The sequence below is a fragment of the Hemitrygon akajei genome, chromosome 14, assembly GCF_048418815.1.
Source record: "Hemitrygon akajei chromosome 14, sHemAka1.3, whole genome shotgun sequence".
In the NCBI taxonomy this organism is placed as follows: domain Eukaryota; kingdom Metazoa; phylum Chordata; class Chondrichthyes; order Myliobatiformes; family Dasyatidae; genus Hemitrygon; species Hemitrygon akajei.
Window position 1 is genome coordinate 49178144 of NC_133137.1, and position 24143 is coordinate 49202286.

Below are 24143 nucleotides of genomic sequence, written 5' to 3' on the forward strand. Positions count from 1 at the left end.
CTGTAATACTGATGCAACTGGCTTCAGCTTCTTCTTTTGAAATTCCAGGGTGAATTTGATCATATAATGGTCACTTGCCCCTAAGGGTTCTTAACTTTAAGGTCTCTTATCAATTCCAGTTCATTGTACAACACAATCCAGAATAGCTGATCCCCTAATGGGCTCAACCACAAGCTGCTCTAAGAAGCGATCTTATAGGCAATTTAGAAATTCTCCCTCCTGGAATCCTGCACCAACATGATTTTTCCAATCTATCTACATATTGAAATCCCCCATGACTATTATAATATTGCCCTTTTGGCATGCATTTTCTATCTCCCATTGTAACTTGAGACTACATCCTTACCACTGCTTAGGAGTCTGTATACAACTCACATCAGGGTCTTTTTATCCTTGCAGTTCCTTAGCTCTATCCACAAACATTCAACACCTTTGACCCTATGTCACCTCTTGCTAATGATTTGGCTTCATTTTTAACCAACAGAGTAACACTGACCCCTCTGCCTTCCTGCCTGTCCTTTTGATGCAACACGTATCCTTGGACATTAAGATCCCAGATACTGTCTTCTTTCATTGATGCCAACATCATACCTGCCAATCTGTAACTGTGCTACAAGTTCTTCTACCTTATTCCATATATTGTGTGCATCTAAATATAGCACATTCAGTCCTGTATTCTCCTTTTTCAATTTTGTCCATCTTTTACATTGCAATTCATCCTGTTGACCGCAACTTTGCACTATCGACACTACACATTGCCTCTGTTTCTAAACCAGCTAACTCATCTTTAGCACTATCATCCACCTTTCCTATGATACTTAGAAACATAGAAAACCTATAGCATAATACAGGCCCTTTGGCCCACAAAGCTGTGCCGAACATGCCCTTACCTCAAAAATTACTTAGGGTTACCCATAGCCCACTATTTTTCTGAGCTCCATGTACCTATCCAAGAGTTTCTTAAAAGACCCTATCCTATCTGCCTCCACCAGCATCGCCGGCAGCCCATTCCACGCACTCACCACTCTCTGTGTAAAAAAATTACCCCTGACACCTCTGTACCTACTTCCAAGCACCTTAAAACAGTGCCCACTCGTGCTAGCCATTTCAGCCCTGGGAACAAGCCTCTGGCTATCAACATGATCAATGCCCCTCATCATTTTATACACCTCTATCAGGTCACCTCTCATCCTCTGTTGTTCCAAGAAGAAAAGGCCGTGTTCACTCAACCTATTCTTATAAGGCATGCTCCCCAATCCAGGCAATATCCTTGTAAATCTCCTCTGCACCCTTTCTATGGTTTCCACATCCTTCCTGTAGTGAGGCGACCAGAAATGAGCACAGTCCTATACAACTGCAACATTACCTCTTGGCTCTTAAACTCAATCCAACGGTTGATGAAGGCCAATTTACGGTATTCCATCTTAACCACAGAGTCAACCTGCGAAGCAGCTTTGAGTGTCCTATGGACTCGGACCCCAAGATCTCTCTGATCCTCCACACTGCCAAGAGTCTTACCATTAATGCTATATTCTGCCATCATATTTGACCTACCAAAATGTGCCACCTCACACTTAACTGGGTTGAACTCCATTTGCCACTTCTCAGCTCAGTTTTGCATTTTATCAATCTCCCGCTGCAACCTCTGACAGCCCTCCACACTATCCACAACACCTCCAACCTTTGTGTCATCAGCAACTTTACTAACCCATCCCTCCACTACCTCATCCAGGTCATTCATAAAAATCACAAAGAGTAAGGGTCCCTGAGGCACTCCACTGCTCACTGACCTCCATGCAGAATATGACCCATCTACAACCATTCTTTCCTTTCTGTGGGCAAGCCAGTTCAGGATCCACAAAGCAATCTCCCCCTTGATCCCATGCCTCCTTACTTTCTCAATAAGCCTTGCATGCGCTATCTTATCAAATGCCTTGCTAAAATCCATATACACTATATCTACTGCTCTACCTTCATCAATGTATTTAGTCACATCCTCAAAAAATTCAATCAGGCTTGTAAGGCAAAGCCATGCTGACTACTTCTAATCATATGATACATCTCCAAATGTTCATAAATCCTGCCTCTCAGGATCTTCTCCATCAACTTACCAACCACTGAAGTAAGACTCACTGGTCTACAATTTCCTGGGCTATCTCTACTCCCTCTCTTGAATAAGGGAACAACATCTGCAACCTTCAAGGCCTCCGGAACCTCTCCCCTCCCCATTGATGATGCAAAGATCATCACCAGATGCTCAGCAATCTCCTCCCTCGCCACCCACAGTAGCCGGGGGTACATCTCATCCAGTCCTGGTGACTTATCCAACTTGATGCTTTCCAAAAGCTCCAGCACATCCTCTTCCTTAATATCTACATGCTCAAGCTCTTCAGTCTGCTGTAAGTCATCCCTACAATTGCCAAGCTCTTTTTCCATAGTAAATACTGGAGCAAAGTATTCATTAAGTACATCTGCTATCTCCTCCAGTTCCATGCACACTTTCCCACTGTCACACTTGATTGGTCCTATTCTCTCACATCTTATCCTCTTGCTCTTCACGTACTTGTAGAATGTCTTGGAGTTTTCCTTAATCCTGTCTGCCAAGGCCTTCTCATGGTCCTTGCTGGCTCTCCTAATTTCATTCGTAAACTCCCTTCTGCTAGCCTTATAATCTTCTAGATCTCTATCATTACCTAGTTTTTTGAACCTTTCATAAGCTCCTTTTCTTCTTGACTAGATTTACAACAGCCTTTGTACACCAGTTCCTGTACCCTACCATCTTTACCCTGTCTCATTGGAACGTACCTATGCAGAACTCCATGCAAATAACCCCTAAACATTTCCCACATTTCTTCTGTATGTTTCCCTGAGAATATGTTTCCAATTTATGCTTCCAAGTTCCTGCCTGATAGCCTCATATTTCCCCTTACTCCAATTAAACGCTTTCCTAACTTGTCTGTTCCTACCCCTCTCCAATGCTATGGTAAAGGAGATAGAATTGTGATCACTAACTCCAAAATGCTCTCCCACTGAGGGATCTGACACCTGACTAGGTTCATTTCCCAATACCAGATCAAGTACAGCCTCTCCTCTTGTAGGCTTATCCACATATTGTGTCAAGAAATCTTCTTGAACACACTTAACAAACTTCTAAACCCCTCGTTCTAGAGATGCCAATCAATATTTGGGAAATTTAAATCTCCCACCACAACCCTGTTGTTATAACCATATAACAATCACAGCATGGAAACAGGCCATCTTGGCCCTTCTAGTCTGTGCCAAACGCTTACTCTCTCCTAGTCCCACCTACCTGCACTCAGCCCATAACCCTCCATTCCTTTCCTGTCCATATACTTATCCAATTTTTTTTTTAATGACAAAATCGAACCTGCCTCTACCACTTCTACTGGAAGCTTGTTCCACACAGCTACCACTCTCTGAGTAAAGAAGTTCCTCCTCGTGTTACCCCTAAACTTTTGCCCCTTAACTCTCAACTCATGTCCTCTTGTTTGAATCTCCCCTATTCTCAATGGAAAAAGCCTATCAATGTCAACACTATCTATCCCCCTCATAATTTTAAATACCTCTACCAAGTCCCCCCTCAAACTTCTACGCTCCAAAGAATAAAGATCTAACTTATTCAATCTTTCTCTGTAACTTAGGTGCTGAAACCCGGGTAACATTCTAGTAAATCTCCTATGTACTCTCTCTCTATTTTGTTGACATCTTTCCTATAATTTGGTGACCAGAACTGTACACAATACTCCAAATTTGGCCTCACCAATGCCTTGTACAATTTCAATATTACATCCCAACTCCTATACTCAATGCTCTGATTTATAAAGGCCAGCATACCAAAAGCTTTCTTCACCACCCTATCCACATGAGATTCCACCTTCAGGGAACTATGCACCATTATTCCTAGATCACTCTGTTCTACCGCATTCCTCAATGCCCTACCATTTACCATGTATGTCCTATTTGGATTAGTCCTACCAAAATGTAGCACCTCACATTTATCAGCATTAAACTCCATCTGCTATCTTTCAGCCCACTCTTCTAACTGGCCTAAATCTCTCTGCAAGCTTTGAAAACCTGCTTCATTATCCACAACTCCACCTATCTTAGTATCATCTGCATACTTACTAATCCAATTTACCACCCCATCATCCAGATCATTAATGTATATGACAAACAACATTGGACCCAGTACAGATCCCTGAGGCACACCACTAGTCACTGACCTCCAACCTGACAAACAGTTATCCACCACTACTCTCTGGCATCTCCCATCCAGCCACTGCTGAATCCATTTTACTACTTCAATATTAATACCCAATGATTGAACCTTCCTAACTAACCTTCCATGTGGAACCTTGTCAGAGGCCTTACTGAAGTCCATATAGACAGCAACCACTGCTTTACCCTCATCAACTTTCCTGGTAACCTCTTCAAAAAATTCAATAAGATTTGTCAAACATGACCTTCCATGCACAAATCCTTATTGACTGTTCATAATCAGACCCTGTCTATCCAGATAATTATATATACCATCTCTAAGAATACTTTCCATTAATTTACCCACCACTGACATCAAACTTACAGGCCGATAATTGCTAGGTTTACTCTTAGAACCCTTTTAAAACAACGGAACCACATGAGCAATATGCCAATCCTCCAGCACCATCTTGGTTTCTAATGACATTTGAAATATTTCTGTCAGAGCCCCTGCTATTTCTACACTAACTTCCCTCAAGGTCCTAGGGAATATCCTGTCAGGATCCAGAGACTTATCCACTTTTATATTCTTTAAAAGCGCCAGTTGGTACCTCTATGTATTGCTGCAAAAAACTATCCTGCACACATTTTACAAACTCCAATCCATCCAGCCCTTTTACAGAATGGGCCTCCCAGTCTATGTGTGGAAAATTAAAATCTCCCACAATCACAACCTCGTGCTTACTACAAATATCTGCTATCTTCTTACAAATTTGCTCCTCCAATTCTTGCTCCCCATTAGGTGGTCTATAATACACCCCTATAAGTGTTACTACACCTTTCCCATTCCTCAATTCCACCCAAATAGTCTCCCTAGACGAGCCCTGTAATCTATCCTGCCAGAGTACTGCTGTAATACTTTCTCTGACAAGCAATGCAACACCTCCCCCTCTTGTCCCTCCAATTCTATCATATCTGAAGCCATGAAATCCAGGAATATTTAGTTGCCAATCACACCCCTCCTGCAACCATGTTTCACTAATAGCTACAACATCATATTTCCAGGTATCAATCCATGCTCTAAGCTCATCCACCTTTCTCACAATGCTCCTAGTATTAAAATAGATGCATTTAAGAAACTCTCTACCTATTACTCTCTGGTTATCCTTAACATTGCAAACAACTTTATCTTTTTCTTCCTTCTCCCCTACATCTTCAGTCTGAGTGCTCCCCTTCTCTGTCACCTACCTATCCTCCCTCACACACTGTCTACTAGCTTTCTCTATTTGTGAACTAACCTCCTCTCTCCTAGTCTCTTCAATTTGATTCCCACCCCCCAACCATTCTAGTTTAAAGTCTCCCCAGTAGCCTTAGCAAATCTCCCCGCCAGGATATTCGTCCCCCTAGGATTCAAGTGCAACCTGTCCTTTTTGTACAGGTCACACCTGCCCCAAAAGAGGTCCCAATGATCCAGAAACTTGAATCCCTGCCCCCTGCTCCAATCCCTCAGCCATGCATTTATCCTCCACTTCATTCCATTCCTACTCTCACTGTCGCATGGCACAGGCAGTAATCCCGAGATTACTACCTTTGTGGTCCTTCTTAACTGCCTTCCGAACTCCCTATATTCTTCTTTCAGGACCTCTTCCCTTTTCCTACCTATGTCATTGGTACCTATATGTACCACGACCTCTGGCTCCTCACCCTCCCACTTCAGGATATCTTGGACACAATCAGAAACATCCTGAACCCTGGCACCAGGGAGGCAAACTACCATCCGGGTCTCCTGATCGCATCCACAGAATCGCCTATCTGACCCCCTAACTATCGAGTCCCCTTTTACTACTGCCTTCCTCTTCCTTTCCCTACCCTTCTGAGCTACAGGGCTACATTATAACACCTTTCCAGAATCTGTCTCCTTAACTGTTCCTCAATGTCCCTGTTACTATTGGGTGGTCTATAAAAAACATCCAATAGAGTTATTGACCCTTTCCTGTTCCTAACTTCCACCCACAGAGACTCTGTAGTCAATTCTGCAATGACTTCCTCCTTTTCTGCAGCCGTGATACTATTCTCTGATCAACAGTGCCACACTCCCACCTCTTCTACCTCCCTCCCTGTCCTTTCTGAAACATCTAAAGCCTGGCACTTGATTCCTGCCCCTGAGCCATCCAAGTCTCTGTAATGGCCACAACATCATAGCTCCAAGTACCGATCCATGCTCTTGCATTGATATATATGCAGCTCAGGATACTAGCCATGCCATGCCTAACCTTTTGATCCCTGACTTTGTCTGAGGCCTTACCAACATCTGCCTTCACAACTTCTCCGTTAACTGTTCTGACACTCTGGATGGGAACCAGATAGGTCGTGCAACTCTAGTATAAACCCCACTGTGCAGCATTAACAAGTCTTCCCACTAGGAAATTAGTCCCCCTCCAGTTCAGGTGCAAACCATCTCTTCTGTACAGGTCCCACCTTCTCTGGAAGAGAGCCCAATGATTCAAAACTCTATGCCCTTCCTTCTAGACCAACTCTTTAGCCACATATTAAACTGTATAATCTTCCTAGTTCTGGCCTCACTAGCACATGACATGGGTAGCAGTCCTGAGATCACAACCCTGGAGGTCCTGCCCTTTAACTTAGGCACCTAACTCCCTACGCAGAACCTTGTCTCTCATCCTACCCATGTCATTGGTAATTACAGACGACTTCTGGCTGTTCATCCTCCACTTAAGAATGCTGCAGACTCGATCTGAGATATCCTGGACCCGGGAGGCAACGTACTATCCAGGAACCATGTTCTCGCCCACAGAACCTTCTGTTTGTTCCCCTAAGTGGAAAGCGGCCAGTGAAGGAGTGGAGATTTAAGGCTTTGACTCGAGAGGCTTCGACAAGAAGAGGCGGAGGATGAGTTTGTTCCCAGTTAGTCTTTACAATGCCTCCTGAGATGGTGATGTGCCTCTCCTGTGAGATGTGGCAGTCTTGGGGGAATTCCACTCTCCCGCAGAGTCACATCTGCCAGAACTGCATGCGGCTGGGCAATCTGGAAGACCGTGTGAGGAATCTGGAGCAGCAGCTGGATGACCTTCGACTCATAAGGGAGAATGAGGCAGTCATAGATGAGAGCTACAGGGAGGTAGTCACACCTAGGCTGCCGGAAGCAGGTCGTTGGGTGACAGTCAGAGGGGGGAAGCTAAGGTAAGTAGACAGGTAGTGCAGAGCACCCCGGTAGCCATTCCCCTGAATAATAAGTTTACCATCCTGGATATTGTTGGCGAGGATGACCGACCAGGTGTGAGCCACGGTGGCAGGGCCTCTGGCACTGAGTCTGACCCTGTGGTGCAGAAGGATGGGACGGAGAAGAGGAGGGCTGTCGTCATTGGAGACTCAATAGTCAGGGGAGCAGACAGGAGATTTTGTGGATGTGAGAAGGACACCCGCATGGTTTGTTGCCTCCCGGGTGCCAGGTATGTCTCTGACCAAGTGCATGACATCCTGGTACGAAAGGGAAAGCAACCAGAAGTCGTGATACATGTTGGTACCAACGACATAGGCAGGAAGAGGGATGAGGTCCTGAAGTGTGAGTTTCGGGAACTAGGCAGAAGGCTGAAGAACAGGACCTCAAGGGTGGCGTTCTCAGGATTGCTGCCAGTACTACGTGATAGTGATGGTAGGAATTGGAGAACATGGCAGTTGAATGCGTGGCTGAGGAGTTGGTGTAGGGGGCAGGGTTTTAGATTTTTGGACCATTGGGATCTCTTCTGGGGAAGGTGGGACCTGTACAGATTGGATGGGTTGCACCTGAACTCAAGGGGGAGCAATATCCTTGCTGGTAGGTTTGCTAGCATGGTTTGGGAGGGTTTAAACTAATTTGCAAGGGGGATGGGACCCAGAGCGATAGAGCAGTGAAAGAAGTGCATGGAGTAAAGCCAGACCTAACATATAGAGAGGCTTTGAGGAAAGAGAAGCAGAATAAAGGGTGTAAAGGTAGTAAGGTAGAAGGGCTAAAGTGCATGTACTTCAATGCAAGAAGCATCAGGAACAAAGGTGATGAACTAAGAGCTTGGATACATGCAAGGAAGTATGATGTAGTGGCCACTACGGATACTTGGCTGGCACCAGGGCAGGAATGGATTCTCAATATTCCTGGATTTCAGTGCTTTAAAAGGGATAGAGAAGGGGTGGGGGGGGAAGGGGACGAGGGGTGGCATTACTGGTCAGGGATACTATTACAGCTACAGAAGGGTGGGTAATGTAGCAGGATCCTCTTTTGAATCAGTATGGCTGGAAGTCAGGAACAGGAAGGGAGCAGTTACTCTACTGGGGGTATTCTATAGGCCCCCGGTAGCAGCAGAGATACCAAGGAGCAGATTGGGAGGCAGATTTTGGAAAGGTGCAAAAATAACAGGGTTGTTATCATGGGTGACTTTAACTTCCCTAATATTGATTGGCACTTGATTAGTTCCAAGGGCTTAGATGGGGCAAAGTTTGTTAAGTGTGTCCAGGAAGGATTCCTGTCACAGTATGTTGACAGGCTGACGAGCGGGAATGCCATACTAGATCTAGTATTAGGTAATGAACCGGGTCAGGTCACAGATCTGTCAGTGGGTGAGCATCTGGGGGACAGTGATCACCGCTCCCTGGCCTTTAGCATTATCATGGAAAAGGATAAAATCAGAGAGGACAGGAAAATTTTTAATTGGGGAAGGGCAAATTATGAGGCTATAAGGCTAGAACTTGCGGGTGTGAATTGGGATGATGTTTTTGCAGGGAAATGTACTATGGACATGTGGTCAATGTTTAAGGATCTCTTGCAGGATGTTAGGGATAAATTTGTCCCGGTGAGGAAGATAAAGAATGATAGGGTGAAGGAACCATGGGTGACAAGTGAGGTGGAAAATCTAGTCAGGTGGAAGAAGGCAGCATACATGAGGTTTAGGAAGCAAGGATCAGATGGGTCTATTGAGGAATATAGGGTAGCAAGAAAGGAGCTTAAGAAGGGGCTGAGAAGAGCAAGAAGGGGGCATGAGAAGGCCTTGGAGAGTAGGGTAAAGGAAAACCCCAAGGCATTCTTCAATTATGTGAAGAACAAAAGGATGACAGGAGTGAAGGTAAGATCGATTAGAGATAAAAGTGGGAAGATGTGCCTGGAGGCTGTGGAAGTGAGTGATGTCCTCAATGAATACTTCTCTTCGGTATTCACCAATGAGAGGGAACTTGATGATGGTGAGGACAATATGAGTGAGGTTGAAGTTCTGGAGCATGTTGATATTAAGGGAGAGGAGGTGTTGGAGTTGTTAAAATATGTTAGGATGGATAAGTCCCTGGGGCCTGACAGAATATTCCCCAGGCTGCTCCACGAGGTGAGGGAAGAGATTGCTCAGCCTCTGGCTAGGATCTTTATGTCCTCGTTGTCCACAGAAATGGTGCCGGAGGATCGGAGGGAGGCCAATGTTGTCCCCTTGTTCAAAAAAGGTAGTAGGGATAGTCCAGGTAATTATAGACCAGTGAGCCTTACGTCTGTGGTGGGAAAGCTGTTGGAAAAGATTCCTAGAGATAGGATCTATGGGCATTTAGAGAATCATGGTCTGATCAGGGACAGTCAGCATGGCTTTGTGAAGGGCAGATCGTGTCTAACAAGCCTGATAGAGTTCTTTGAGGAGGTGACCAGGCATATAGATGAGGGTAGTGCAGTGGATGTGATTACATGGATTTTAGTAAGGCATTTGACAAGGTTCCACACGGTAGGCTTATTCAGAAGTCGGAAGTCATGAGATCCAGGGAAGTTTGGCCAGGTGGATTCAGAATCGGCTTGCCTGCAGAAGGCAGAGGGTCGTGGTGGAGGGAGTACATTCAGATTGGAGGGTTGTGACTAGTGGTGTCCCACAAGGATCTGTTTTGGGACCTCTACTTTTCATGATTTTTATTAACGACCTGGATGTGGGGGTAGAAGGGTGGGTTGGCAAGTTTGCAGACGGCACAAAGGTTGGTGGTGTTGTAGGTAGTGTAGCGGATTGTCGAAGATTGCAGAGAGACATTGATAGGATGCAGAAGTGGGTTGAGAAGTGGCAGATGGCGTTCAACCTGGAGAAGTGTGAGGTGGTACACTTTGGAAGGACAAACTCCAAGGCAGAGTACAAAGTAAATGGCAGGATACTTGGTAGTGTAGAGGAGCAGAGGGATCTGGGGGTACATGTCCACAGATCCCTGAAAGTTGCCTCACAGGTAGATCGGGTAGTTAAGAAAGCTTATGAGGTGTTAGCTTTCATAAGTTGAGGGATAGAGTTTAAGAGACGCGATGTAATGATGCAGCTCTATAAAACTCTAGTTAGGCCACACTTGGAGTACTGTGTCCAGTTCTGGCTGCCTCACTGTAGGAAGGATGTGGAAGCATTGGAAAGGGTACAGAGGAGATTTACCAGGATGCTGCCTGGTTTAGAGAGTATGGATTATGATCAGAGATTAGGGGAGCTAGGGCTTTACTCTTTGGAGAGAAGGAGGATGAGAGGAGACATGATAGAGGTGTACAAGATATTAAGAGGAATAGACAGAGTGGAAGCCAGCACCTTTTCCCCAGGGCACCACTGCTCAGTACAAGAGGACATGGCTTTAAGGTAAGGGGAGGGAAGTTCAAGGGGGATATTAGAGGAAGATTTTTTACTCAGAGAGTGGTTGGTGCGTGAATGCACTGCCTGAGTCAGTGGTGGAGGCAGATACATTAGTGAAGTTTAAGAGACTACTAGACAGGTATATGGAGGAATTTAAGGTGGGGGGTTATATGGGAGGCAGGGTTTGAGAGTTAGCACAACATTGTGGGCTGAAGGGCCTGTAATGTGCTGTACTATGTTAAATAATGAATCCCTTAACACCACAGCATGCCTCTTTTCTCCCCTTCCATTCTGAGTCACAGAGGCAGATTCAGTGATAGAGACCCAAACACTGTGATTTTCCTTTGTTAGGTCACCCCCCCCCCTCCCCCTACCCTGCCTCTGTATATGTCCTGTCTTTCACCCCTTCAGCCACCTGAATGATCTGGAGTTCATCCAGTTCCAGATCCAACTCTTTAACACAATTTGTTAGAAGCTGCAACTGGATGCACTTCTCCCAGTTGTAGTCGTCAGGAACACTGGATGTCTCCCTACCTTCCCACATCTCTCAAGAGGAACATTCCACAATCCTGTCTCTACTGTCCTAACTGTGCAGATATAAAGAAGGGAAGGGGGAAAAACTTAACCCAGAGCTTTCATTCTGCTTTGACTGAAACCTCTTTTCATTGTAGTCTGGAAGAGCTAAAGGCTCAAGATGACCACTCTGACTCTGTCCACTCAGACGATGGCCGCTCTGCTTGCTGCTGCCTTCCTTTAATTTGCTCTTGCTAATCAATCCCAAACACCAATCAGTCTCTGGGCAAAGCTCTTTTTCATAAACTGCCGCGGAACTCTGCTTTTAAAATCTCGATCGCCGTCATGATTAAAAGGTAGCACTCCAACACACTCTCTGCTGTGGATTGTCCATCTCCACAGTTGATATTGCTGAAGTGAAGATGTTGCTGTCTATCCTTATAGATTCTGCTTTATTGGTCAGAAAGTCAAGAATTAGGCAGAAGATATAAAAGCCTGAAAGCACATACCACCAGGCTGAAGGACAACTTCTATCCCGCTGATATCAGACTCTCGAAAAGATGTCTCGTATGATAAGTTGGACTCTTGACCTCATAATCTACCTCATTATGACCTGCACTGCTCTCTCTCTGTAGTTTTTGCACTTTATTTTTATTGTTATTGTTTTACCATGTTCTAGCTCAATGCACTGTATAATGATTTGCTCTCTATGAACAGTAAGCATGAGTACACATGACAATTATAACCCAATACCAATTTTTTGCGAGAACATAATAGAATGGAAAATAAACAAAAATGTTCAGCAGTCAAGCTAATATTTGGGGAATCATTTTATTTTTACTGTATTAAGTCAGTTCTTTATAGTTACAAACTGTCTCTTTATATGTAATTGACAGAAATTCTGATGACCAAAGGTACGGGCCTGGAGGAGTCACAGGGTTTGGAGATCCATGTGAGTATGGAAGTCGAATCCAGAGATCAAACCCATAACTGGCAAGTCCTGGGGCGAAGTCCAAAGTTGGAGACTTGATGTCTGTGAACCTGAACCTGGAGGTGACGTATCCTGGGATTGGAGACCTGTCCGTGGATGTGTGTTGAAGGGGTTTGCTTTGCTGTTGTTGTTTAGGTGTTGTTGCTTGTGTTGTTCTGCTGGACATTATAAGCATGCTATGTTGGTGCAGGAATGTGTGTCAACACTTGCGGGCTGCCCCCAGCACATCCTTGGGTGTGATGGTTATTAATGCAAATGATGTACTTCCCTGTATGTTTCTACGTACATGTGATAAGTAAGACTTAATCAGAATCTGAACTGAATCAATTCTTCCTAATGTGTTGTTTATCCTGTGCCTGTACAGGGTTTTTGAGAGGGTTGCCTATGCCTTTGCTCTTATCTATATTGCTGTAAACTGTTTCATATTTAAATATATTTGTTTCCTTTTCATTGATCACACCACTGCCCACATTTGCTATCCTTGGTATCTACCTATCCAAATTCATTTTATTTCCAAATTCAAAAGCCATATGACCTGACCCTCCTCACACAAGAGGCAGTTGTTTTATCCCAAGGCCCTGCATTAACGATACCTTGGAAAGCACTGACTCGATGCTGTCAAAAACCTTCCAGCAATTTTTAAATGCCGCACAGTCCAAGAACGTAGAAATCTGTTCAAGTGGATTTACATCACTTTTTAAAAAAATTTATTTTCAAAGTATTTAAAACCAAAATGTAACTAAAATTTCTATAAAATTTGAAAGAATAAAGTAATAAAAGAATTTGCGAAGGAAGAGGTAACAGAGCACAAAGACTAATCACAGAGTCATTGTGGGTTTATGAAAGGAAAATCCCGATCAACAGATTATGATCTGTTAAGATTTGTTGAAATATCCAAGTTTACTGTGATAGCAGGATGGGATTGGTAAGAGGTCTTAAGCAGATAAATGCTGGCTAAGTGAACAGGAGTGAACATGGCAAAAGTGTGGAGCAGCTTTTTAAATGATAGAAGTGTTGTTCAGAAGGTTCTGAGCATCAGATATGAATCACTGAAGGTCCAACAAACAGGAAGGCAGCTACTTTGCTAGTCTTTCTGTTAAAGGACTTAAATATAAGAGCAAGGACTTCTTGCTTCAATTATACAGCATCCTGATGAGAGTGTAACTTTGAAAATATTCTACAGGTCTGCTCTCTCTACTTGTGCAAGGATACATTTGTCATTGACATAAAGCAACAAAGTTCATCACATTAGTTAGAGCAAAAATCTGCAGATGTTGAGAATCCTGAAATAGAACCAGAAAATGGTGGAACACTCAGAAGGCCAGTCAGCCTTTGTGGGAAAAGAAACAGAGTTAATGTTTGAAGTCATTCACCCTTTATCTTCCATCATTAAAAAGGGTAGCACAGTAACATAGTGGTTAGCATAACGCTAAGTGCCAGCGACACAAATTCAATTCCGCTGCTATCTGTAAGGAGTTTGTACGTTCTCCCCATGAACATGTGGGTTTCCTCACGGTGCTCTGGTTTCCCGAGATGTCCTGTTAGTAGGTTAATTGATCACATCAGCGTAGACAGCTTGGCTGCCGTGGGCCAGAAGAGCCTATTACTATGCTGCATCTCCAAATAAATTTATTGACTTGAATCTTCGACTCTATCTCTAATCACTGATGCAGCCTGATTTGCTGAGCATTTCTAGTATTTGCTGTTTTTGATTTACCAGACTGATGCCTAGGATGAAGGGAGTTGCCTTGTGAGAAGAGATTGAATAAGCTGGCATGAGCTCTGGAGTTCAGAAAAATCAGAAGTGGCTTTATAGAAACATTAAAAAGAAGTGCAGTGGGGCTTGACAGGGTAGATTGAGCAATGTTTCCTCAACTAGGATGTTGGGCGGCATGATAACTGGAAAGACGGTGTTGGGATTGGAGGCAAGAGCCAATTTTGCTTGCTTTCTGCAGTGGTCACTCCACTCCCCATGGCACAGAGGCTATGAAGACTGCCCTGACTGCTGTGTTCCATGCCTGCTATTATGATGAACTGATACCGAGGCTTTTGGGCCTACTCCGGGGTTTAGATCTGAGGACTCAATTTGGCATGGAATGTTGTTGCTTGCTTCAATTGTTTGCATGATTTGTGTTTTATCCTCTTTTTCTTACGCAATGAGTGGTGGTCTTTTATTTATTTTTAATCCGGTTATTTTGGGTTTCTTGCTTTGTGGCTACCTGTGAGCTAACAAATCCCAAGGTTGTATAATCTATACATTCTTTGATAATAAATGCACTTTGAAACTTTGGTAGCATAGTAGTTAGCAATTTCAATACCAGCTGTAAGATCAGGGTTCAATTCCCACTGCTGCTTGTAAGGAGTCTGTATGTTCTCTCCATGACTGCGTAGGTTTCCACCAGGTATTCTGGTTTCCTCCTGCAATCCAAAAATATACATTTACAGTTAGAGAATTGGCACAGTTACGGCTATGTTGGTGCGGAAGTGTGATGAAAATTGTGGGCTGCCCAACATAATCTTCACTGATTTGCTTTGAGAGAAACAATGTATTTTGCTGTACGTTTTGATGTACATGTGACAAATAAAGCTGATCTTTATCTTTGAATGTGGGTCACAGACTCAAATAAGGCATTTCAGAAACATTCTGGAAAAAAAGTTTCTTCACCAGAATAGCTTGGAATCTTTGGAATTTCCCATCAAAGAGGATTAGAGTGACTGTTAGGTCTACGGCAGATGCAGTCTCAATGGCTCTTCACACAGCCCTAGACCACCTGCACAATACAAACAGGATGCTGTTCATTGACTAATTTGCATCATTCAACACCATCATTCCCACAATCCTGATTGATAAGTTAAAGAACCTGGGCCTCTGTACCTCCATATGCAATTGGATCCTCAACTTCCTAACTGGAAGACCTCAATCTGTGCGGATTGGTGATAATATCTCCTCCTGGCTAACAATCAACACTGGCACACCTCAGGGGTGTGTGCTTAGCCCACTGCTCTACTCCCTCTATACCCATGACTGTGTGGCTAGGAATAGCTCAAACACCATCTATAAATTTGCTGATGATACAACCATCTCAGATGGAGATGAGAGGGCATACAGGAGCGAGATATACCAACAAGTGGAATGGTGTTACAACAACCACCTTGCACTCAATGTCAGTATGATGAAAGAGCTGATTGTGGACTTCAGGAAGGGTAAGATGAGCGAGCACAAGCCAATCCTCATAGAGGGATCAGAAATGGAGAGAGTGAGCAATTTCAAGTTCTGGGTGTCAAGATCTCTGAGGATCTAACCTGGTCCCAACATACTGATGCAGTTATAATGACCGCAAGACAGTGGCTATATTTCATTAGGAGTTTGAAGTCATTTGGTTTGTCAACTAATACACTCAAAAACGTCTATAGATGTACCATGGAGAGCATTCTGACAGGCCACATCACTGTCTAATATGGAGGGTGGGGAGCACTACTGCACAGGACCAAAAGAAGCTACAGAAAGTCATAAAATTAGTCAGCTCTATCTTGGGTACTAGCCTCTATGGTACCCAAGACATCATCAAGGAGTAGTGCCTCAGGAAGGCAATGTCCATTATTAAGGACTTCTATCACCCAGGTCATGCCACCAGAAAGGAGGTACAGAAACCTGAAGATCCACACTCAGCGATTCAGGAAAAGCTTCTTCCCTTCTGCCATATGATTCCTAAATGGACATTGAACCCATGAACACTATCTCACTTTTTAAAATATATTTTTTGTTTTTGCACTATTTTTAATCTATTCAATATATATATACTTACTGTAATTTACATTTTTCCCTTTCTATATTATCATGTACTGCATTGAACTAAGTTAACAAATTCCATGACACATGCCAGTGATAATAAACCTGATTCTGATTTTGATAATGATCAAGACAGAGACTGACTATTTAGAGGATTGAGGGATATAGTGCTAGTGTTGGAAATGGTGTTGAAATAAAAGAGCAGCCACAGTCTAATTGAAGGTTGAAGCTGGCTTGAAGGGGCCAAATTGTCTCCTCCTGCTGCTGTTTCTTTATTCCATATGACTTCCTTCCTCCAGTAGAGTATGCAGAATTGAGCACAAAACTCCAATGTGGACCTAGGTTTTTATTATAATTTCCTTGCTTTTGCACACAATTTATAATCCCAGGGATCCTGGGTACTCATAACACTTACTGACTTTTTCCTGGTACTATCAGATTTGTAATTCTCCCCCTATGACTCTGTTCTTAGCCTAATTAGAGTTGGCACAATTAAGTGATGATTTTGTCACATTTCTGGAGCTAAGCCTGAAGCCAAGCCTAAAACTGAGCAATAACAATCTGAGAACACACAACCTTCCTTATCCAATGAACAACTGCTCAACGCCACAGTGTTCCGGTCCTGGTTTTAGTTAGTGTCACAGGAAGTGGTTTTACATACTTGAATGGAATAAATGCATGGTAGTAATAGAGAACAGAGATGGCAGAAATGAAATATGCACATTTTATATAGAGTGCCACATGCTATTATGTTGCACACATCAAATCTACTGCCTAATTGATTGATTATTTTAGTTACTTTATCGAAGTATCTCAAAATCCTTTTCCATGTTGTATTATGGTAGGCTTTCTTAGGCCAAAATTAACCAACAGATTGGATCTACAATGAAAAACAATGATGCATTAAACAGCGCCTGCAGTCCTTACAGGAACTTTACAGCCAACGTTACCTGTGCAGTTGGAATGTAACTTAGCAAGAACTCATATTAAGTTCTGTTGACGGATCCTAGGCCTGAGATTTTTTTTATTTCTACGGAAGCTAAAAACCCTTGCTGAGTGTTTCCAGTATTCTCTGTTTTTATCTCATGCTCAGCAATTATATTATGAAGGTTAAATACTGACCAGAACACCTGGAAAAAGGACTGGAAGGAATCCGGCCACAAGATTGGGAAAAGCTGCAGAAATTTGTAAATTCACCCAGCCTGACCATGTGCACTAGCCTCCCCAGAATCTAGGTCATCTTCAAAAGATGATGCCTCTAAAAGGCAACATTCATTGATTTTCTCATTGCTACATTTAAGGAAGAGGTACAGGAGCCTGAAGACTCACACTCAACATTTCAGGAAAACTCTCCACCTTTGGATTTTTGAGTGACGACAAACCCACGCTCACTAGGTTTCTTACCCTCTTTTCGCACTACTTTTTAATTTAATTATAAAACCATGACACAGGAGCAATGAGACAGGGAAAGGATGGGAGGGTACAGGAACCGTGGTGTACAAAGGCTGTTGTAAATCTAGTTAAGAAGAAAAGCTTATGAAAGGTTCTAAAAACTAGGTATTGATAGAGATCTAGAAGATTATAAGGCTAGCAGGAAGGAGATTAAGAATGAAATTAGGAGAGCCAGAAGGGGCCATGAGAAGGCCTTGATGACCAGAATTAAAGAAAACCCCAAGGCATTCTACAAGTATGTGAAGAGCAAGAGGATAAGATGTGAGAGAATAGGACTAATCAAGTATGACAGTGGAAAAGTGTGTATGGAACCGGAAGGGATAGATGAGTTACTTAATGAATACTTTGGTCAGTATTCACCACAGAAAAGGATCTTGGCGATTGTCAGGATGACCTACAGAGAATTGAAATGCTTGAGCATATAGACATTAAGAAAGAGGATGTGCTGGAGCTTTTGGAAAGCATCAAGATGGATAAGTCTTGGGGACTGGACGAAATGTACCCCAGGGGGCAAGGGAGGAGATTGCTGAGCCTCTTTGCATCATCAATGGGGACGGTAGAAGTTCCGGAGGATTGGAGGGTTGTAGATGTTGTTTCCTTATTCAAGAAAGGGAGTAGAAATAGCCCAGGAAATTGTAGACCAGTGAGTCTTACTTCAGTGGTTGGTAAGTTGATGGAGCAGATCCTGAGAGGCAGGATTTATGAACATTTGGAGAGGTAGTAGTCAACATGGCTTTGCCTTACAAGCCTGATTGAATTTTTTCAGGACGTGACTAAACACATTGATGAAGGTAGAGCATTAGATGTAGTGTATACGGATTTTAGCAAGGCATTTGATAAGGTACCCCATGGAAGGCTTATTGAAAAAGTAAGGAGGCATGGGATCAAAGGGGACATTGCTTTGTGGATCCAGAACTGGCTTGCCCACAGAAGGCAAAGAATGGTTGTAGACGGGTCATATTCTGCCTGGAGGTCGGAGGATCTGTTCTGGGACCCCTACTCTTTGTGATTTTTATAAATAACTTGGATGAGGAAGTGGAGGGATGGTTGGTAAATATGCTGATGACACAAAGGTTGGGGGTGTTGTGGATAGTGTGGAGGGCTGTCAGAGGTTACATTGCAGGACATTGATAGGATGCAAAACTGAGCTGAGAAGTGCCAGATGGAGTTCAACCTAGATAAGTGTGAGGTGGTTTATTTTGATAGGTCAAAAATATGATGGCAGAATATAGTATTAATGGTAAGACTCTTAGCAGTGTGGTGGATCAGAGGGATCTTGGGATCCGAGTCCATAGGACACTCAAAGCTGCTGTGCAGGTTGACTCTGTGGTTAAGAAAGCAAACGGTGCATTGGCTTTCAAGAATTGTGGGATTGAGTTTAAGATCTGAGAGGTAATGTTACAGCTATATAGGACCCTGGTCTGACCCTATTTGGAGTACTGTGCTCAGTTCTGGTCACCTCTCTACAGAAAGGATGTGGAAACCATAGAAAGGGTGCAGAGGAGATTTACAAGGATGTGGCCTGGATTGGGGAACATGCATTATGAGAATAGGTTGTGTGAACACAGCCTTTTCTCCTTGGAGCGACGGAGGATGAGAGGTGACCTGATTGAGGTGTATAAAATGATGGGAGGCATTGATCGTGTGGATAGTCAGAGGCTTTTTCCCAGGGCTGAAAAGGCTCACATGAAAGGTCACAGTTTTAAGGTGCTTGGAAGTAGGTACAGAGGAGATGTCAGGAGTAAGTTTTTTATACAGAGTGGTGAGTGTGTGGAATGGGCTGCTGGCGACAGTGGTGGAGGAGGATACAATAGGGTCTTCTATGAGACTCCTGAATAGGTACATGGTGCTTAGAAAAATAGAAGGCTATGGGTAACCCTAAGTAACTTCTACGGTAAGGACATGATCGGCACAGCTTTGTGGGTCAAAGGGCCTATACTATGCTGTAGGTTTTCTATGTTTCTATGTAGGAGCAGAAATAGTCCATTTGGCCCATTGAGTCCTCTCTGCCATCTCATCATGGCTGATCCATTTTTTCTTTAGGCACCAATCTCCTGCCTTCCTTCCAGATCCTTTCATTCCATGACCAATCAAGAAACTATCTTAATATACATAAACATTTGGCCTCTACAGCTGCTTGTGGCAAAAAAATTCCACAGACTCTCCACTCTCTGGCTGAATAAATTTCTCTTCATCTCCATTCTAAAAGGATTACCCCTATTTTGAGGCTGTGTCCTCTGATCTTAGACACTTCCACCACAGGAAACATCCTCTCCACATTCACTATTCTATAGGTTTCAATGAAGTCACACTTCATTGTTCTGAAGTTTAGTGAATACAGCCCCAGAAACATCACTCTTTATATGACAAGCCGTTCAAACCTGGAATCATTTTTGGAAATCTCCTTTGAACCTTCTCCAGTTTCAGCATATCCTTTCTAAGGGGCCCTAAACTGCTTACTAAACTAAACTAACTACTCCAAGTGAGGCCTCAACAGTGCTTTATAAAGTGTCAACATTACATCCTTGTTTTTATTTTTTTGTTGTCTTAAAATGAATGCTAACATCGCATTTTCCTTCCTCACCCCAGACTCAACCTGCAAATTAACCCTTCGGGAATCTTGCACCATCACTGACCTTATTAGCTCTGGGGATCTCCCATCCACTGCCACTAACCTTGTAGTTCCTGCACCCCACAATTCCTGTTTCTACCTCCTACCCAAGATCAACAAACTCACTCGTCCAGGTAGACCCATTGTTTCAGCTTGTTCCTGGCCCACTGAACTCATATCTGCATAACTTGACACTGCTTCACCGAGTTCAGTCCCTTTCTACTTACATCCATGACACTTCACACGCTCTGGATCTTCTCAATGATTTCAAGTTCCCTGGCCCCCATCATCTTATTTTTAATCTGGATGTCTAGTCCCTATACACCTCCATCCCCCAGCAGAAAGACCTCAAAGCTCTCCATTTCTTTCTGGACACCTGATCCAACAGTTCCCCTCCACCACCATTCTCCGTCGAGCTTGTCTTCATTCTTAATAATTTCTCATTTAGCTCCTCCCACTTCCTTCAAACAAAAGGTGTAGCCATGGGTACTCACATGGGTGCTGGTTATGCCTGCCTTTTTGACGGCTACATGGAACAGTCTATGTTCCAAGCTCATACTGGTGTCCGTACCCCACTTCTCCTATGTTACATTGTTGACTTCATCAACTTTGCCTCCAACTTTCACCGTCCTCAAATTAACCTGGTCCAATTTCCGACACCTCCCTCCCATTTCTTGATCTTACTGTCTTGTTCACTGGAGACAGCTTATCTGCTGACGTCTATTATAAACCCATGGACTCTCACAACTACCTGGACTATACCTCTTCCCACCCTGTTACTTGTAAAAACACCATCCCCTTCTTTCAATTCCTCTGTCTCTGCCGTATCTCCTCTCGGCATGAGGTTTTTCATTCCAGGATGAAGGAGATGTCTTTCTTCTCCAGAGAAAGGGGCTTCCCTTCCTCCACCATCAATGCTATCCTCAACAGCATCTCTTCCATTTCACGTACATCAGCTCTTACCCCATCCTCACGCTATCCTACCAGGGATAAGGTTCCTTTTGTCCTCACCTACCACCCCACCAACTTTTGCATCCAGTACATAATTCTCTGGAACTTCCACCATCTCCAATGGGATCCCACCACCAAGCACATCTTGGGAGAGGGGAAAGATTTAAGAGACCTGAAGTGCAGCTTTTTCACACATAGGGTAGTGACTATATGAAACGCTGCCAAAGGAAGTGGTTGAAGCAGGTTCAATAGTATCAATTATGAAGCATTTGGATAGGTACATGAAGGGGTGGGGCTTAGAGGACATGGGCTGAACATAACACATTAAGACTAATTGGGTGGGCACTATTGTCAGTATGGACTTATTAGGCCATAGGGCCTGTTTCCAAGCTCTATGACTCTTATCTTCCTCCAGCCCCCTCCCAACTTACTGTTTTCTGCAGGGATCACTCCCTAGGTGACTCCCTGATCCATTCGTCCCTCCCCACTGATCTCCCTCCTGGCACTTACCCTTGCAAGCGAAACAAACACTACACCTGCCCCTACAACTCCTCCTCCCTCCCTGACTACCATTCAGGACCCCAGACACTTCACCTGTAAGTCTGTTGGGGTCATATACTGTGTCTGGTGCTTCCAATGTGGCCTCCTGTATATCAGCAAGACCAGACATAGATTGGGAAACTGCTTCACTGAGCACTTATGCTCCGTCCGCCAGAAGAAACAGGATCTCCCAGTGGCCACCCATTTTAATTCCACTTCCCATTCTCATTCTGATATCAATCCATGGCCTCCTCCACTGTTATAATGAGGCCACACTCAGGTTAGAGGAACAACATCTTAGATCTTAGAATCTATATTCTGGGTAGCCTCCAACCTGACATGAACCTCAATTTCTCCAACTTCCAGTAATGAACCCACCCCCCCCCCCCCCCACCAACCCCTTTTCCCTCCCTCATCTTATCTTCTTGCCTGCCCATTGCCTCCCTCTGGTGCTCTCCCCTCTTTTCTTTCTTTCTTCCATGACCTCTGTCTTATCCTAGATTCCCCCTTCTCCAGCCCTGTATTTCTTTCACCAATCAACTCCCCAGCTATTCCCTTCATCCCACCCCTTCTTGGTTACACCCATCATCTTGTGTTTCTCTCTCCTCTCCTCCCTCCCACCTTTTAAATCTTCTCTTCATCTTTTTTTTCTCCAGTCCTGCCGAAAGGGTCCCGGCCTGAAACATTGATTGTACTTGCTGCCAGGCCTGCTGAGTTCCTCCAGCATTTTGTGTGTGTTGCTCATCTTCAGTAACATCATGCTGATTCCCAACACCCTAACCAATTAGTTTAAACCCACCTGAGCAACTCTAGCCAATGCCCACAAGGATATTGGACCCCCTTGGGTTCAGGTGTAACCTATCCCTTTTGTACAAGTCATACCTTCCCCAGAAGAGATCCCAATGATCTATAAATCGGACTCCTGCCCCCTACACCAGTTCCTCAGGCACACATTCACCTAACAAATCTGCTTATTCTTACTCTCACTGGCACGTGGCACAGGCAGCAGTCCAGAGATGACTACTTTGGAGGTCCTGTTTCTCAGCTTTCTACCTAGCTCCCTAATCTCTCAAGGACCTCCTCACGTGGTCTACCTAGATCATTGGTGCCAATCATGTACCAAGACTTCCGGCTGCTCACCCTTGCCCTTGAGTACGCCATGGACACAATTACACTCACAGAACCTCACCTCTGTTCCTCTGACCATGAAATCTCTGATCAACACTGCAGACCTCTTCATCTCTCTGCTCTTCTGAGCCATAGCACCAGACTCAGTGCCAAAGATCCAGTCACCCATGGTTCCCTCCAGTAGGTCATCTCCCTCAATAGTATCACGTTATATGGTGATTATTGAGGGGAATGGCCACAGGTGTACTCTTCACTAGCTGTGCACTTCCCCTCCTTCTCCTGTCAGTCACCCAGTGTCCTGTCTCCTGCAAACTTGGAGTAACTACCTTCCTGTAGCTCCTGTTTTTCATCTCCCCATTCTCCTGTCTGAGTCTAAGGTTATCAAGCTGCAGCTCAGTGCACCTGGTGCAGATGTGTTTATTTGGGAGACTGGAGGTCTCCAGGATTCCCACATCCCACACACAGTACAAAACACTGCCCCTGGAGGCATTCTCACTACACTATGCATTAATAGATGAGGAATGAACAAATAAGAAGAGAGAGAGAGTAACTTACAATATAATCTACCTCACCCAAGCCTGATGAGCCAAAGTCACTCTAAAGACTGATTCACTCCACTTGCAATTGAATTATTCTTATCGGCTCTTCCTAATGAATTTCTCTTGCTTATTGGTTGCCCCTCAACTCAGAGAAACTGCCACAAAACACTGCCTTTAAAATCTCGATTGCCCCCCGATTAAAAAGTAGCTCTTTTTATGCACCCCAGATGTAAGTTGTCCAACTTAGAGAAAACTGACTCGAAGCTCTACTTACGGTGGACCTGCCTGAAAGGTAGCTCTTTTCACACACTGGCTCTTGCAGATTGGTCATTCCTCAACTCAAGAGAAAGTGCCATGAAGCTCTGCCTTTTAAAATCTTGATAGCCACCTTAATTAAAAAGTAGTCCTTTTTACACACAAAGTACACTGCAGATGCTGTGGTCAAATCAACACGTACAAATAAGTTGGATGAACTCAGCAGGTCGGGCAGCATCCGTTGAAATAAGCAGTCAGCATTTCGGGCCGAGACCCTTCGTCAGGACTGAAAAAGGAGGGGGCAGGGCCCCATAAAGAAGGTGGGGGGAGGGTGGAAAACTAATCAGAGTAAAGATCAAGGGGTGGGGGAGGGGAAGCAGGGAGGGGATAGGCAGGAGAGGTGAAGAAGGAATCTAAGGGGAAAGCACTATGGGTAGTAGAAGAGGGCAGAATCACGAGAGAGGCAGCTAGAAGAGGAGACAGAGTGAAAGTGGGATGGGGGAAGGAATTACCAGAAGTTGGAGAATTCGATGTTCATACCAAG